We start from the raw sequence: 15,478 nt of genomic DNA on the forward strand, positions 1-15,478 counted from the left end.
GAAAATAAAGATAACTAATTCGAGTGAGTGGATATATTTTTCACTAGACCTCGTATTAGATCCTGACATTCTTTCATGAATTCAAGGCATGTTGTTGAATGAAGCATGAAACTTTAAAAACCAAAATTTGCAATAAACTTCACATATTTCACAGATTCTCAAGTCTTAAATACTAAAAAAAAAGTTAGAAACGATATATTTCCTAAAAAATCATTTACCTTAAATTCGCTGATTTTCAACATCTATTTTAGTAAAACTCAGTTAATTTTCAAACGGCTATGTTTTATTTTGGTCTGCATCACTTCGGGCAACAAGAAATGTGTTCATCACATTTTTTACGATTTTTGGGTAACGTAGCCATATAGTTGAACAAGGTTGACGGAAGAAGCGTCACAATTTCAAGAGGGATTATAAATTTTGATAGTCAAAGGTACCGAAAGCTAAAAAACCCAAATGTTGCACCCAGAACCCTATTGTAGAATAAAAGTGTCAAAATGTCAGTTGAAATAGAAAAACACATGTTTTTTATTACTCTCGACAATGATTATTCCGAATCTCACTACATTAAGTAAGTAAGGGGAAATGCATACTGCCAAATTGAGTATTCGAAAAAAATTTCAAATTAAAAGTTTCCATTATGAATCTACGGTTATGTAAATGTATTTGATGAACGTATTCGCAGCAATTTCTCTCAGCTAAAATAAGAAACTTGCTCAAGAAAACAAGAACACATGTGGAAAAATATTCTGAGCATCATTATGAATGAATAAGAAAAAGAAGGAAAAAGACAACACTATATACACTTTACTACAATAAGTAGTTAGCAAAGTTTCTCTAACAAGTATGTTCCTATAGAGAGGCATAAGAAAATATAAAATAGGCTTATCTATATAGAAAAAATAGTTCCTGCTATTATGGTTTTTTAATCATGTGGATCAGAAACAGTAATTGCCATTATCGGAATCATATTTATGTTAATGAATAATTTATTCAATAGAAATTCTTGATTGAAGGAACTCAAAAGAATAAACTTGTAAATCAGTGCCATGAACCAAGAATAGATGATCAACAGTGAAACACAAATTCATTGCATATAAAAGAAAAATTTTGCCTGCAAGATTTTGAACACGAAAACTTAAAAACATGGTTTCGGTTACTAGAAATCTTCGCTCGAAGCGATGGTACTCTCCAAACTTGTTTTGATTCAACTTTTCTGTTTGTCCAAAATTGATAAATACCTATTAAAAACCCCTTTTTAAACTGCTTACATAATTTCATCGAGTTGAAACATTTTTGAATTAGTTTGATAAAAATGTATTTTCTTCATAACAAGGAATAATAATTTGATATTTGGTATATGTAACTTGACATACATTTCAAGAGAAAAAATTAGGATTGGTATCAATGACGTCATATATCAAATTAGAACAAGCTCTATAACATTTTCTTGCAGCAAAAAGAGTGCAATTAAAGGTCCTGGTCCTGCATGTCATTGATTCACTGAATTTATTCCAAGTTAGACACTCGCACTGTATATGCATAAATTTAGATTTTATTTCCTCTCATTGAAAAAATATTAAATTTGAAGAAGTTGGAAATGCCTGCTTTTAGATCAAATATACGCTATGAAGCTTCTCTTATTACATTTTCAAAAAATTCTTATTAATGAGCATTTTTCCCATCACCTCGAAAATAGAACGAATAAAAAAATTAAAAATGCTCCTTGAATATCCGAAGTAACATTTTTGGAATTCTTTTTACAAATAGTGAATCAAGGATTCTTGAAAATTAATTTTTGTGAACGTTTGAACGTCGAACTGAGCAATAAGTACACATTGAAAATATCGGAATGTTATGACATAAACTCCAAATTTTGAGAAAAGAACTCCATTTTGCATAGAACAATGTCTTTAATGGTCTAGTCGTTACATTTCTTCAACCTGAAGCTTTGATTTGTTTTCAAGATGGATTATAAGTACCCATCATTCCAATGGCGATAGAAATTATATGAATCTCAAGTGGTAATTAATCTCCACACGTACGTATCCTTGATGCATAAAGTACAGGAATTAGGATAATTTTTACGTATTAGATGAAAACGTATATGTCTCTCTGACATTGAGGTAAATTCGGCGTAGGAAGACTAACTTCATGCTAATGAGGTTATTTGCGGATGGACATCCTCTAAAAGGCGAGAAAATATTATACAATTTCTATTTTAGTTTTCGAGGATAAATGCGGAATGTTGTAAACGATTTAGGCACCGCTTTGACTCGATATATAGACTAAACAATGAAATGGCAAGAGCGAAACAAGTTGCATGGTCGGTTTGGTACCAATGCGATTCTAAGAAAAAAATTCATTCATTGAAATTCAGTTCGTTGATTAATAGTCATTTTATCCATTCCGACAAAATAATGTCAGGACGGAACTGCTTGTCAAATCTTATTGTTCTCTTAGAAGTACCTACTAACAGGTGATCATTTTTTAGCTAGTTGGGCGGTAGATCTACCATATTAAAAAACTATGCTGCAAAAAGCATTTTTCATCAGGAATGAATGGTGCAGATAAGGATAACATACATTTCCATATAAATTTCATTCTAATTTATTATTAATTTATATGGGGTTTTCATTATAATTCATTCAATCAGTTTGTCATTTCGGAAAGTCAATAATTTTTTTATTCGTCAAACGAAAAAAAAATTTTTTCATTGAAGAACAAATATTCACTCATGTTACTAACTTTCCGAAGTGAAATTATCTCTTCTATGAATTTCCACGTGAAAAAATTTCTCGAAAAGTCTCGCCATTGACTACAATTCGTATCCTGGCGAAATTGAAAAAAGACGTTCGTTAAGTGCTGCCACCTTTTCGATGAAACTGGAAACTATTGTAATATTCGTAACTTCTACTTATCGTTCAAGTATTCTGGCAACACCCCATATCACATTCTGGTAATCTTTCTCCCTTTACGGCATTTACGGATGGCGAAACAGTACCTTTTAACCACAATCAAATATAGAAATAATGTAGTTTTCCACTGGCGAAAGAATTTTCAAAATCAATTTGGTGATTCCAGAGATTACAGAAACTAACAAGCTTACAAACTTTAATAATAATAATGTTAGATACAACTGTGAAGTAGATGCACTTTCTCTGGGAATACTATACGAAACCTTTATTTGTAATTCAAAAAGTACGAATATTTTTCAACGTTATGTACGTACTAATTGTCTACTGGATTTATTAGATACCTCAGTAAAGGGTGATTGATTATAAATGCCCCTCCCGTTTCTTCAACTTTTTTGTGTCACCTTGTAGAAAAAAACATTTTTTAAGTTTTATGATACAGAAAAAAATTTCTTTCCAAATACATAGGTCCTTGGAGAAAGTCTGAAAATTAATTATCCTATTTCAAATGGCCATCTTATTTTTCATCCAATATTTTCATTCACCTGAAAATTCTGAATCTTTATTGTCAGTATGTTAATGCATACTCATTTCATTTGATTTCTTTTTGAATTACAATTGTTATTTTCTGTAATACAATTGACGATATCTGAAACAAATGCGAGTAAACTGACTTTCAAATTGAATTGACTAATCTGAATTACACCTGTGACTTGATGTTTTCTGAAATCAACTTGACTATTCTGAAATATAAGTGATGTTTCCTGAGTTTCAATTGATTATTTCTTAATTACAACTGGAAGTGGTGTAGTATTAGTGTTACCAAAAAGCAAGAAAATTAAGACGTATAGCGGAACTATATTTCTAGCGTCACTCCTGGATCTGCACTGAATATGGAAGTCGAAAAAAAAAACAAAAAAATGACTTCATATTTGTTCATGGAATTTTCGGCGTTACAAAGTAGAGTTTGACTTTCAACATATGTTTCAACGAGACGAGATTGTCTTTGCGACTAAAGTTTTCTTTTTTTTTTTGAACGAAATAATTGATAAACGATTTTTTTTCAGAAAATAAAGAAAAATGGCAATATTCGAAATCTCTCAAGTCATCAGAAAAAATCATAGAATTCACGAGTTCGGCTGACTTCGCGTTGTATAGATGATAACCAAGCAAAGAGCTCGAGCATAAACAGTCATGGGCGTAACATTGGACTGGGGATTCACGACTGAAAATAACAAGTGACATTTTCGGACCTTTTTTGTTTTTTTTTTTCGATTTCAACGAATTTCGTTATTTCGTGAGAGGAAATAGAAAGATGACATAATATTCAAAAATAGCATTTCTGAAAAGGGATCACTGACAAGTAATCGTCGTTTTTTTATGAATCAGGTCTACTGAATTCCGGTGATGTTTCAATTCGATGAGATGCATTTTCCAAAAAGGTGAAACTGTGAGTATGCATATTTATAGTCTTACACAAGTTTAAAAATTACCGCCTTATAGTGCCCTTCGTTCTTTACTATTCTTCATCGTTTATTGGCGACGTATTGCCTAAAAATTGTGTAACTCACAAAAAATAAGGCATATTCGACACTGACTAAACTGGCAAAAAACTAGACTGAAATGAGTACCGCAAGAAAACCATTTTCTACGAAAAAGTACAGTCGTTTGAAGGAAAGTTTTGAGAAAGAGAAGCCACCGATTGTCTGCAACATTTCAACGCTTCACAAACTCTATTAGAATATCAAGAAACATTAGAATTGTAGATTTGTGAGCATATATGGACTTTGATGAAGACGAAAGATAAACACTAGCAAAAAGCTTGCATGCAATGGTAAAATGTGTCTTATCAGTATCCACTGGCGTCCATCTGATAGAAAAACAAGAGTCACGTGTACACAACTTCAGCTCACTGGCGAAGATATGGGGGAGGGGGGAGGTGTAACTGGTTGATATCCTTTCCCTCTAGAAGGCTTTGCATTCACGAAGCTGATAAAACACAGTTTTACGATCATTCAGCATAATCTGATTCCATCTGTTTTGATGTCGCAATAAATTACTTCTTGGCTCAGCAATGCAAAAAAATCTGTCCTTGTGGAAAAACCCTTCAGAAGAAAATCATGATAGAAATAGTTAGTTTCATCATAGAAACTGGTTAAAATTTCGTTTTGTGGAAATTCGACACATTCCACGCTGTACAATACGAAAATATGAGGTTACGACCATAGACATATTAAACATATATATATATATATAGGTCTATGGTTACGACGCTTGTCAAAACAGTTTTGTGTTTTAAAATAGCGCTATGTTGTCCGTTCTACGGAAAAGTCTCAGTAATAACGTTTTTGTCGCAATGTAAATTCACGTCAGAAAGTAAAAGAATTCGAAAATCAGTGATAAACATAATTAACGTTTATATACACTGATTAAAAATATTCCTAATCTAGTTATTATATTTGCAAGGAAAAGACAAGAGATCGGTTTTCGAATATATTTATTTTTGCATTGGAAGAAAATTGAATTATTGACACATGATATGCAGTTGCTTGAGAAGAGTTGATGTTGGTTAAAAGTCTCAAAGATGATATGCATCTGATGCAGTGGTAGGGAATAGTTTCCTGTGCATATTATTCCACATTAATTTGGCATAATTAAGTAGGTGCTGTGTCAATACTGTTCATTTTTAAAATTTGCTGTTGCAGATCTTTTCTTAAAATAAAGTCTTCAAGTGTTACCATTTTTTTGAGTATCCCAATAGAAGGAAATTCTTTGTCATCCTCTTCATTCACGATCTTATTGTGGAATATTTCAGCTAAAATACAAGTCACTTAGATTAAGATGAAACATAATATATATTTCCTTTACATTTAATATATGTTCGATACCGACTGATGTAGTTTTATATAATATTTAGAATATCAGGGTTGCTATTTGAATGAGCAGCTCTCAATTCTAAAGAGCACTGATAATCTATGTCCTCTCTCTTTTTCAATCACTTTCGACATTTTTGTCATATCAATTTATAAGCTGTGACAACGTCCTGTTGGCATTAACGACATTTCATGAGTGCCAACCTTACTCAGTTCTAGCTTTGAGTATTCAGCCCCTTAATACTCAAGGGTTCCAGTTACAAAAACTTAAGAAAATTATTTCATGTCCAATCGAATGATTTATAGAAGTGAAAGGAGTATACCTATATGGGAAATAAGTCCCAACAGAAAATTTCTAATTTTGTTCCCAAAGGTTACAAATGAATGCAATCACACCCCTGAAGGAGGCATTTCATTGAAACAATTTTTTGAGACAATAAAACCGGGGTCAACTAACCGATAGATGAAAACTGAAGTATTTTCATATACATAATATATGCTCCACACGAGAACGTTATCAAGAAAACATTCCGCAAGTCAAATTTTGGGCTTAATAAATTTATGACATTCAATTTGCTTGATGAATTTCATGGGTTTTTTCGTGTACAAAGATTCGCATAAAACTAACGATTATATCTTGGGTTTACATAAAAAATTAGTAAATCATCGAGTCCATTAATTTTTTGTTGAATTTTCATTCGAAGCTTTCCACTTAAAGCAATTAATTTCATGAATCGAATTCAATACAGTAACAACACGAGAGCATTTACATAGCTGGATCCAGGGGTGTACTGGAGGAGTTCACGACTTTCATCATCAGATATAAACTGGTGCTCCACATGAGTTAGGGATATTGACTTAAATTGCAAAAAAATATAGTTAGGTATAAAATAAGATTTTTGTGATGGAAATTCATATTGATATGATTTCAAGTTGCAAATTAATTTTAGCCTGTAGGTCTGCAGCGTATACAGGGTGGTTAAGAAAAATCGAGTAAAATAACGAAATTTTATTCTCAGGGAATTCAAGCATTTTAAGACTATCAATACAATGTATGGCCTCCACGGGCAACAATAACAGCTTGACTTCTTCTTTGCATACTAAACACGAGGTTGTGGAACATTTCTTGAGGAATTTGGTTCCATAAACGGGGCAGAAGCTCTCTCAGACCATTTAAGGATTCTGGGGTAGGATGATGATTATCTAATCTTCTTTGAGCATATCCATGCATGTTCTATGCAATTCAAATCTGGTGTGTGCGGAGGTATTGGTAAATGTGGAATACCAAGCTCCTTGCGCGCATTCTCAACTATGGCTGCACGGTGCGGTCTAGCGTTATCTTCTAGAAATTGAAAAGTTTCACCAATAGCAGCGTGAAAATTTGGCACACCATTGTCAATAACATGCTCTCTATAGTGTGGGGCGGTCATATTCCCAGGACAAATGTGTAGATCTGTGCGCCCGTTGAAACATATCCCGGTCAATACCATAACACTACCCCCTCGGAATGGGTGGACTTCTTGGACATAGCGAATAGCGACGATTACGGGGTATGCGTGGGATTGTCCATACCCTTATTCTTCGAGAATCTGAAAATCGTCCATATCTGGATTCATCAGTGAAAAGGACACTACGCCATTGATCGTTCCAATTGATATGTTGCCTTGCCCATTCCAGTCTTTGACGCTTATGGTCACGTGTTAATGGAACTCCTCTTAATGGACGTCTAGAACCTAGATTCACCTCTCTCAAACGTCGTCTGATGGTTTCGATGGAAACTTGGACCCCATCTGCATTTTGAAGAGTATTCCGTAGCATTCTACACGTAGATGTAGGGTTTCTTCTCGCCGAAACGGTGATGGAACGATCCTGAGCAGGTGTTATTTTTCGTCGCCCACCAAGCCTTGGTCTTTCCAACACGGAACCTGTCTCCCTGAACCTATTCCAAAGTCGAGATATCACACTTTGGCTGACTTGGAGCCTTTCCGCTACAACAACCTGAGTTAGGCCACCCTGTAGCATTCCGATAGCCCTATATTAGCCTCAGCGTTTGTTAATTTACGTCTTGGCATTTTCAGAAAACTCGTTTCAAATCGAAGCCGTTGATAAACTGAGTTCATTTCAAAATAAGAACATTCATGAAGCATATGCAAAGAACCAAACTTCAGAAAAAAGGCGACCAGATTGACGAAATGTCTCATACTGATTTTTATTGGATCGATTCAAGTTGTTATTGAGTTTTAAATGATTTTTACAGCGATTTTCTCGAAAATTACATACTTTTAAAGACGATTGAATACGATATCCCTAACTCTTGTGGAGCAGTTTATTTCTAACCAATAGGGCAATCGAATTTTTCCTCACAAAAAAAAACTTCAATTCAAGAAAGAAAAATAACGTCTCTTTTCTGTAAAGATTCCGATTAATTCTCTTTCGAAATATTCGAACATATTTCATTATAATTAACAATAATTAAATGGAAAATTGCTGCTGCAATGCCATTTCCAACATAGAGAATCCGTTGTCTTGTTAGAGAGGTCTTTTTTTTAGGTTTTCATTTAGTTTGTTTTATACAGAACGTTCAGGAATAAGTTATCGTAGATTTTGGCAGGTATTTCTGGAATATATACAATTTACAGCTTCTTATGAGATTTCAAATTCCTCGATTTGCAAAGTTCATATACAGTTCATATAACTTTGAATTTCATACAAAAACCATTATAATATTTTGTCAAAAAATGATACGATAAAAAAAATCCGATCATGTCTGAAAAAGTTGGTTTCAGAGTGAAAATCAAAAATGGTCTCAGATCCGCGCCTGCCAGTTTCAATAGAATGAACAAAAAATATCCGATATTGCAAAGCTGATACGGCCCGACTCTAATGGATAATACAGCCACGGAAGTTCGCGTGCCTAGTGCGCCGCGCTTGTGTTTCTGACCTCTTACGTAAAACCCCTTTGAACGGGGTGCCTACCTCGAAAAGGGTTATTTCCACGATTGATATTAGCATACGAGTCGTGAGCCGCTCAGGAAAGTGTCTTACACTGATATTCAATGATTCAATACTACTTAATATGAGTTATAAAGGCCCACTCATACTGCACCTACATGCATGTTTTCCACATGAAAGGAAGCTTTTAATGACGACCTCTACGGAATATTGCAACATTGTTTTTTCATGTTTCTCCTTTTGTGGAGAGGGAAAACTTATGTTAACTAGTTGGTGCTCTGGAAGTGGCAGCCTGTTTATTCTTATTTTGAACTACTGGAGATTATACTCAAACGGCAAAGTTAGGTGGGTGAAAGAAGGATTTCTTTCAAACAGAAGTTCTTGGAGATTTCAATCAAACAGCACAGGGATATGAGCGTTGTATTACCCAAGTGCTGCATAGTAATGAACAGGCACATGCCCTAACCACAGAACACATATATACAAGAAGTGAAATGTCCTCCTAAATAAGCTAAGTAGAAGTTAAGGGAAGTGGATATATTAATGGCAGGAATTTTGAATCAAAAGGCTTTTAGGATACTAAACATACTTTTCGTTTTATTCACCTTCAATGTAAATATATAGTTTCCAGCTTCTATCATGAATATTGTATACAGAATTGGAATTCATGATAGAAGCTGTAAATTTACATTACAACCAAGAATTACGTTATGAATGGGAGAGAGTTAGAACTTCTACAATCTATAATATTTATTTATTTTTCTGCAAAAATTCAACAAATAGTATTTTTCAGAGGATCACATTTATAAGGGGTGAGTCTTTGACTCGTACAAATATTTTAATAGTAGATTCTAGAGGTCAAAAGAAACACTTTTCTTTATACCATTCTTCCCGATTCAGCCCTGATAAAAAGATATAGCCATTTTAGGTTTTCATAATGAGCTTTGACACCCCAAGAAAAACAAAATTGCCTACAGAATAACTAGCTAAATCTGTGACACTACACATCTCTGGATCTTTGAGTTGTATTCAGCCAAAGTACCCAATTTTTCCAATTTCACAGATACATTTCAATTTTAATAACATCCAATTACTCCGAGAATTACTCGAAAACGGCGCAGTATACGGGAAAATATGAAGATACTTTTATTTTACAAAACGTTTATATATTCATAAGATAACGTCCCATTTAGTTTCAATAGTTGGGTTCTATGAATTTTTGGTATTTTTATGGTATGTAATAATCATAATGAGAAAACTGGAAGCTGGAAGGCGCGATTGCTATCTTGAGTTAGAAAAAGATTTATCAAATAAATGAAAAACTATATTCCGAATTCATTTCATTCAATAAAACTGTTTATGAGAGAACTAAAAATATACAGCCTGTATCTTTCAAACCGAGCCAATTCGGACAAAATGGTAAAGAAAAAGTGTTTCTATTCAACTCAAGCATCTACTGTTGAAATATTTGTACGAGTCAAAGACTCACCCTGATAATTATAAGTCAGCAAAATGCAAATAAATACATAGTGAAGATGAAATATATCAAACAATATGGTACTTGAAAAGGAATAGACTTGTTGATCGTAAAACCTGCTCCTTGTATAAAAACTTAGTGTATGTGTGATACAAAAAAACCAAGATAAAAACCGCAGCACAAATTTGTCTCCATAAAAGTATAGTGATACATACGGAATTCATTCCAATAATACGATATAATATTATAAAGCTCTTTCATCGTGATAAATGTTCTTGTTCCCTTCTAAAAAGAAAAAAAGAGAATGACGATTGAGAAAGCTCAGTAAATAACAGTAACAAAGTTATTGATGTAGAATGGGTATGATTAGCAATTTAGAGATCAAAAATAGCTCAACCAACCTAATCATAACGAGTATCAGAATAGATGACATCTCGAATGAAATATTGGTTCGAAAGTTACAACTCCTTCAATCTGAACTTGAATTTCATAAATGAAATGAATGAAATATTGGTTCGAAAGTTACAACTCCTTCAATCTGAACTTGAATTTCATAAATGATCTACCTTATTATATAATGAAATGTGCAAAGATTATGCAGTAGAAAGATAGGAAAAGCCTTCATATCTCTAGTACTAAAAACCGACTATATATTATAATATTGTATAATATAATATCAATATCAATAACGGGTTTCTGGATGAAAAATGGCTGTAATTATGTGAAACTACATTTATTCATTGTCGTATGTATATATTATAATATTATATATATTCAGTATAACATCATAGAGCATACACATTTCAGTTCTTCACACATGATTTACAGAATTTTCAGAACCACAAGTAAAAAAAACCTTACAGAGGTATGTATACAAGACCTGTATGTTAGCCCGTCAGTATACATAGATTCTTTATGGTTTTTTCAAAATTCCTTTATGAGATGGTCCTTTATGAACCATTATACAAATTGATTAATGAATGAAGAAAACACTCACGCAGGTTTCGTAAAACTTTGACTGTCCGATCAACAATTTGACAGTCACTCGATTCCCAAAACAAAATCAATAAAACCTTTGCATTTCTGAATATATTGAAGAAGCAGCAATTGAGAATCATCGAATGAAGGTATAAAGGTCATAATTTGCCCTAAATAGACCCTTCAAGCAAGGGATGCTTCCTGCATACAACAATTTATGTGGATGAACAGTTCTCAATTGACTTGCGGTAAAATGTTCACTACACATAGTGTAATCAGTATACTGACGTAAAGACAATAACTTTAGCAAACACTATGGTGTTTGCTGAAGATATTGTCTTAACGCCCTGAAAATTTCATCCACTTTGAAGCACTGAAATTAAAAATCAGTGAGAAACAAGTTTTCATACTTAAATTTGCATTTTCCTTAGTAAAGTAAAAAACTTAATTTCGGAAAATCCATTTCATTCGATCCACAGTTCTTCACCATGTAATAATTTTCGAACGAGATTTTGAGGTTTGCACCAAAAAATTAGACAAAACCATTCAATAATCATTAATTACAATGAGCTAGATAAACAAAAAGCGGTAAGAGAATCAAAACATCAACATGGCCATCTGAAATCTTACAAAATTTTATATGCTTCTGCAAATGGCTCTCGAATTAATATTTCAGTCTTAGGGTCGCAGAAACACATTTGAAACACAGATGGCGCTCACATCACTTTAGTCGCTTCGTTTACCATCTTTCCACTCTATAATCTTTGGAAATATGAAGATTGAAAACATGACATCAGAACATGATTTCTAAAATGAAGGAAGGGTACAGGGAAAAAACCATTGATGTCGATTTTTGTCCGAAAATGAGTTGGAGACACAATTCAATTCAGAATGAAAAGTAGTATATTATGGTGTATTAAAACGAGCATGAAACTAGCTCAGTCATACGTTAAATCGCTTCCGAATATTTACCGTGCAGGGAAAGAACTAACGATGTAGATCAATATGCGAAAGAAAAATCTCTAAGTCATTTCATATAATGCACTTAGTTTATGTATGATAATATTAATAATGTTCATTTCGAGAATAATAGTATTTAATTTGTCATATTTCAAATAATATGAATGGATTTTGAAGTTGAAAACGCGTTTTTCTCAGCTGTAAGGAAAATTGACATCGATGGTTGTTTCCCTGTACCCTTCAAATGTCAACAGGTTGGCAACCAAAAGAAATAGGTTATTTTCGATTCAACTGTCGCTGTCCCTTCAACCGGAAATTCAATTCGGCCGTTTTATTTGGTTGGAGCTTGAACCATAGAAGAGCAAGTATCCATTCGTCTTTTAAAATCTTCAAGTCTTTTGTGGAAATTCAAGGAGTAGCTGGGATTTTTTCTTGTTCAATTCCAAGAAATGTAACCCTCTTTCTCGTCTCGCGTTATAAATATAATATTTCTGGAAAAATTGGCGCCCTGCCGAACAAAACACCACCAGCTACGTGTGGCCCCTCGACATAAAAAGGAAAATCGTTGTTCTTCAGTAGACCACCCGCGAAAACACGTGCTACCACTTCGGCTGATGAAAACGATCCTCGGTATGATACAGCATGAATTTTCACTGCACGATAACGGAATAGGAACACTTCCCTTTAATCTATCAATATCGAATTCAGAAGAGGGTGATCTTCACTTTCAGCCCCGAATACAATGGACGACGCATGGGATTGGTATACTCGAGGAATGATAATGTATATATTCAAATTCGAGCCCATTGTGCGTGATCAGAGATGAATAAGGGGGATCAGAGACTACAAGAAAAGATAGATGGCTGGTGATGCAATTCGAACCACTAGAAGAAGGAAACTTTGTAGAATAACAGCTTTCGTTTGACTTTCTTAACAGTTACATTTTTTTTATTTCCGAAACCATGAGGTTTTCATTTAGGACCATGATCATATAAGAAGTAGGGTGTTCCATTCCAAAAAATCAACTTTATGCCATTTTTGTATCGAGTGATAAGACGAATTTTGGAACAGCATGTAAGTATATCACAAACCAAATTTTTTGTAGGCTAAAATCGTTGATCCGGCAATCAACGTTTTGTGAAAACTGATGTGTGTTCTCACTTCTGTTCTCGAAATTGCAGTTATGAGGTATTCTCAATGATGGTGTCTGTATATCAAAAGTCATCTAAGAATCTAAATTTCAGAATCAAAGATTATATACGGAGTAGAAAGATGAGAAGCGAAACGACTAAGAAGATGTGAGTGCCATCTGTGTTTCAAATGTGTTACTAAGATCCTAAGACTGGTTAAAATATTAATTCGAGGGTTATTTGCAGAAACATATGAAATTTTGTAAGATTTCAGATGGCCATTTTTGATCAAAGTGGTTCTGAATGTTTTGATTCTCGTACCGCTTTTTGTTTATCTATCTTCTTTTAGTTGCTAATTATTTAAATTTTGTCTAACTTTTTGGTGAAAATCTCAAAATATCGTTCGAAAATTATAGTATGGTGAAGAACTGTCGATCAAATAAAAAGAACCTTACTAAGGAAAATGGGAATGATGTCAGTATTAAAACTGGTAACATGTGACTCGGTCATTCATTGATTTTTATTTTCATTGCTACGAAACGGATGAAATTTTCAAGGCCTGCAAACACTACTGACTACACCTTGAGTAATGAACATTTTACTGCAAGTCGTTTTTACTGTTCATCCACGTAAATTGTTGTATGCAGGAAGCATCCGTTGCATGAAGGGACCATTTAGGGGAAATTATAAATTCAGAAATGCAAAGGTTTTATTGAATTCGTTTTGGGTATCGAGTGACTGTCAAATTGTTGTTTGGAAAGTCGAAGTTTTATGAAACCTGCTGTGAGTGTTTTGTTCATTCATTAATCAATTTGTATATTGTGTCATGAAGAGACCATATCCTAAAGAAATTATAAAAAACTATACTGACAGGCTAACATACACTGTGTCTGTAATGTATGGAACAAAGTCATTTTTAGCTGAACAGACCGTTTTAAGAAATAATCCTGAAACACGTCGATTTTTGATATTAATTTACCGTATTTTAAAATAATAATCTAATATACACGTTGAATTACTTTCGGGTAATGACGTCACCGTCTTTTTTTTTAAATGGAACACCCCATTTTGTCTTAATTTTTCAATCACTCTAACTGAGCTGATTCCAAAAATGTATCACATGTTGATTCCAATTGGTACAGGGTGGATAAAAATACAATAGTTCGAACAGAAATGAACAATATTACTCAAGAAACCATACAAAAGGTTCAACAAAAATTTGTACACCGTTTGGGTTACTGTCAAATACAGCAAGGGCTGCAGTTCGAACATTTATAAGTCATGTATTCCATAAATAATTTTACTATTATTATCATATTGTATTTTTGTGCACCCTGTACCAATGGGAATCAACATGTGATACATTTTTAGAATCAGCTCAGCTAGAGTGGTCCGAAAATTGAGACAAAATGGGGGTGTTCCGATCAAAACAAATGACGGTGACGTTATTACTCGAAAGTAATTCACCCTGTATATTAAATTATTATTTTAAAAAACGGTAAATTAAAATGAAAAATCGACATGTTTTAGGATTATTTCTTAAAACAGTCTGTTCAGCTAAAAATGACTTTGTTCTATACGTTACGGGCACAGTGTATAGGTATACCTACCCCAGTGAAGTTTTTTTAATTGGGGTTCTGAAAATTCTGTGAATAATATGTAAGTAATTGAAATGTGTATGCTATGATGGTATATTGGATATTGGTTTATATCAATTTCTGATATGAATTGTAAAAATTCAACTTAGTTTATTAATTCAAAACAACGTATTGAACAGAAATAACACCTTTGACGTACAACAGAGAACATATACTTTTGTGTCCTATTCAAAGCTCTATTTTTTGTCCATAATTTTAAATTTTTGTAAATTTTTCATGAAATGCAAATAAAAATATAGAACATCCGACAGCGTATTTCATTGGTATCAATTGATTTCAAACAATGTTCACATGAAAACTAAGCATCCTGATCACAAAACATACTTTTGTTTTGTCGCTCAGGATGTCTGTATTCTGGTCTCAACAAAGTCTATATTGAAAGGGTCTGATGCAATAACCGGCTATGTGCGAAACCTCAAATATTCAGTATTTACAAAAAACCTTTCACAAGGATATTTCACGGGGAATTGTTGAAGAAAATATGTCAGATCATCTTTGGAGAAGCAATAAACATGTCCAAATATATATTTTTTCAAAT

At 33.3% G+C, this 15,478-nt stretch overlaps 1 protein-coding gene across 1 annotated transcript in view; it reads right to left on the minus strand.

The window, feature by feature from the left end:
- The window catches only part of LOC123311376, a 210,845-nt gene that overhangs the window by 123,690 nt on the left and 71,677 nt on the right, over positions 1-15,478 (minus strand). The gene's annotated exons all lie outside the window — the stretch shown is intronic.

The sequence above is a fragment of the Coccinella septempunctata genome, chromosome 1 (assembly GCF_907165205.1).
Source record: "Coccinella septempunctata chromosome 1, icCocSept1.1, whole genome shotgun sequence".
Classification (NCBI taxonomy): domain Eukaryota; kingdom Metazoa; phylum Arthropoda; class Insecta; order Coleoptera; family Coccinellidae; genus Coccinella; species Coccinella septempunctata.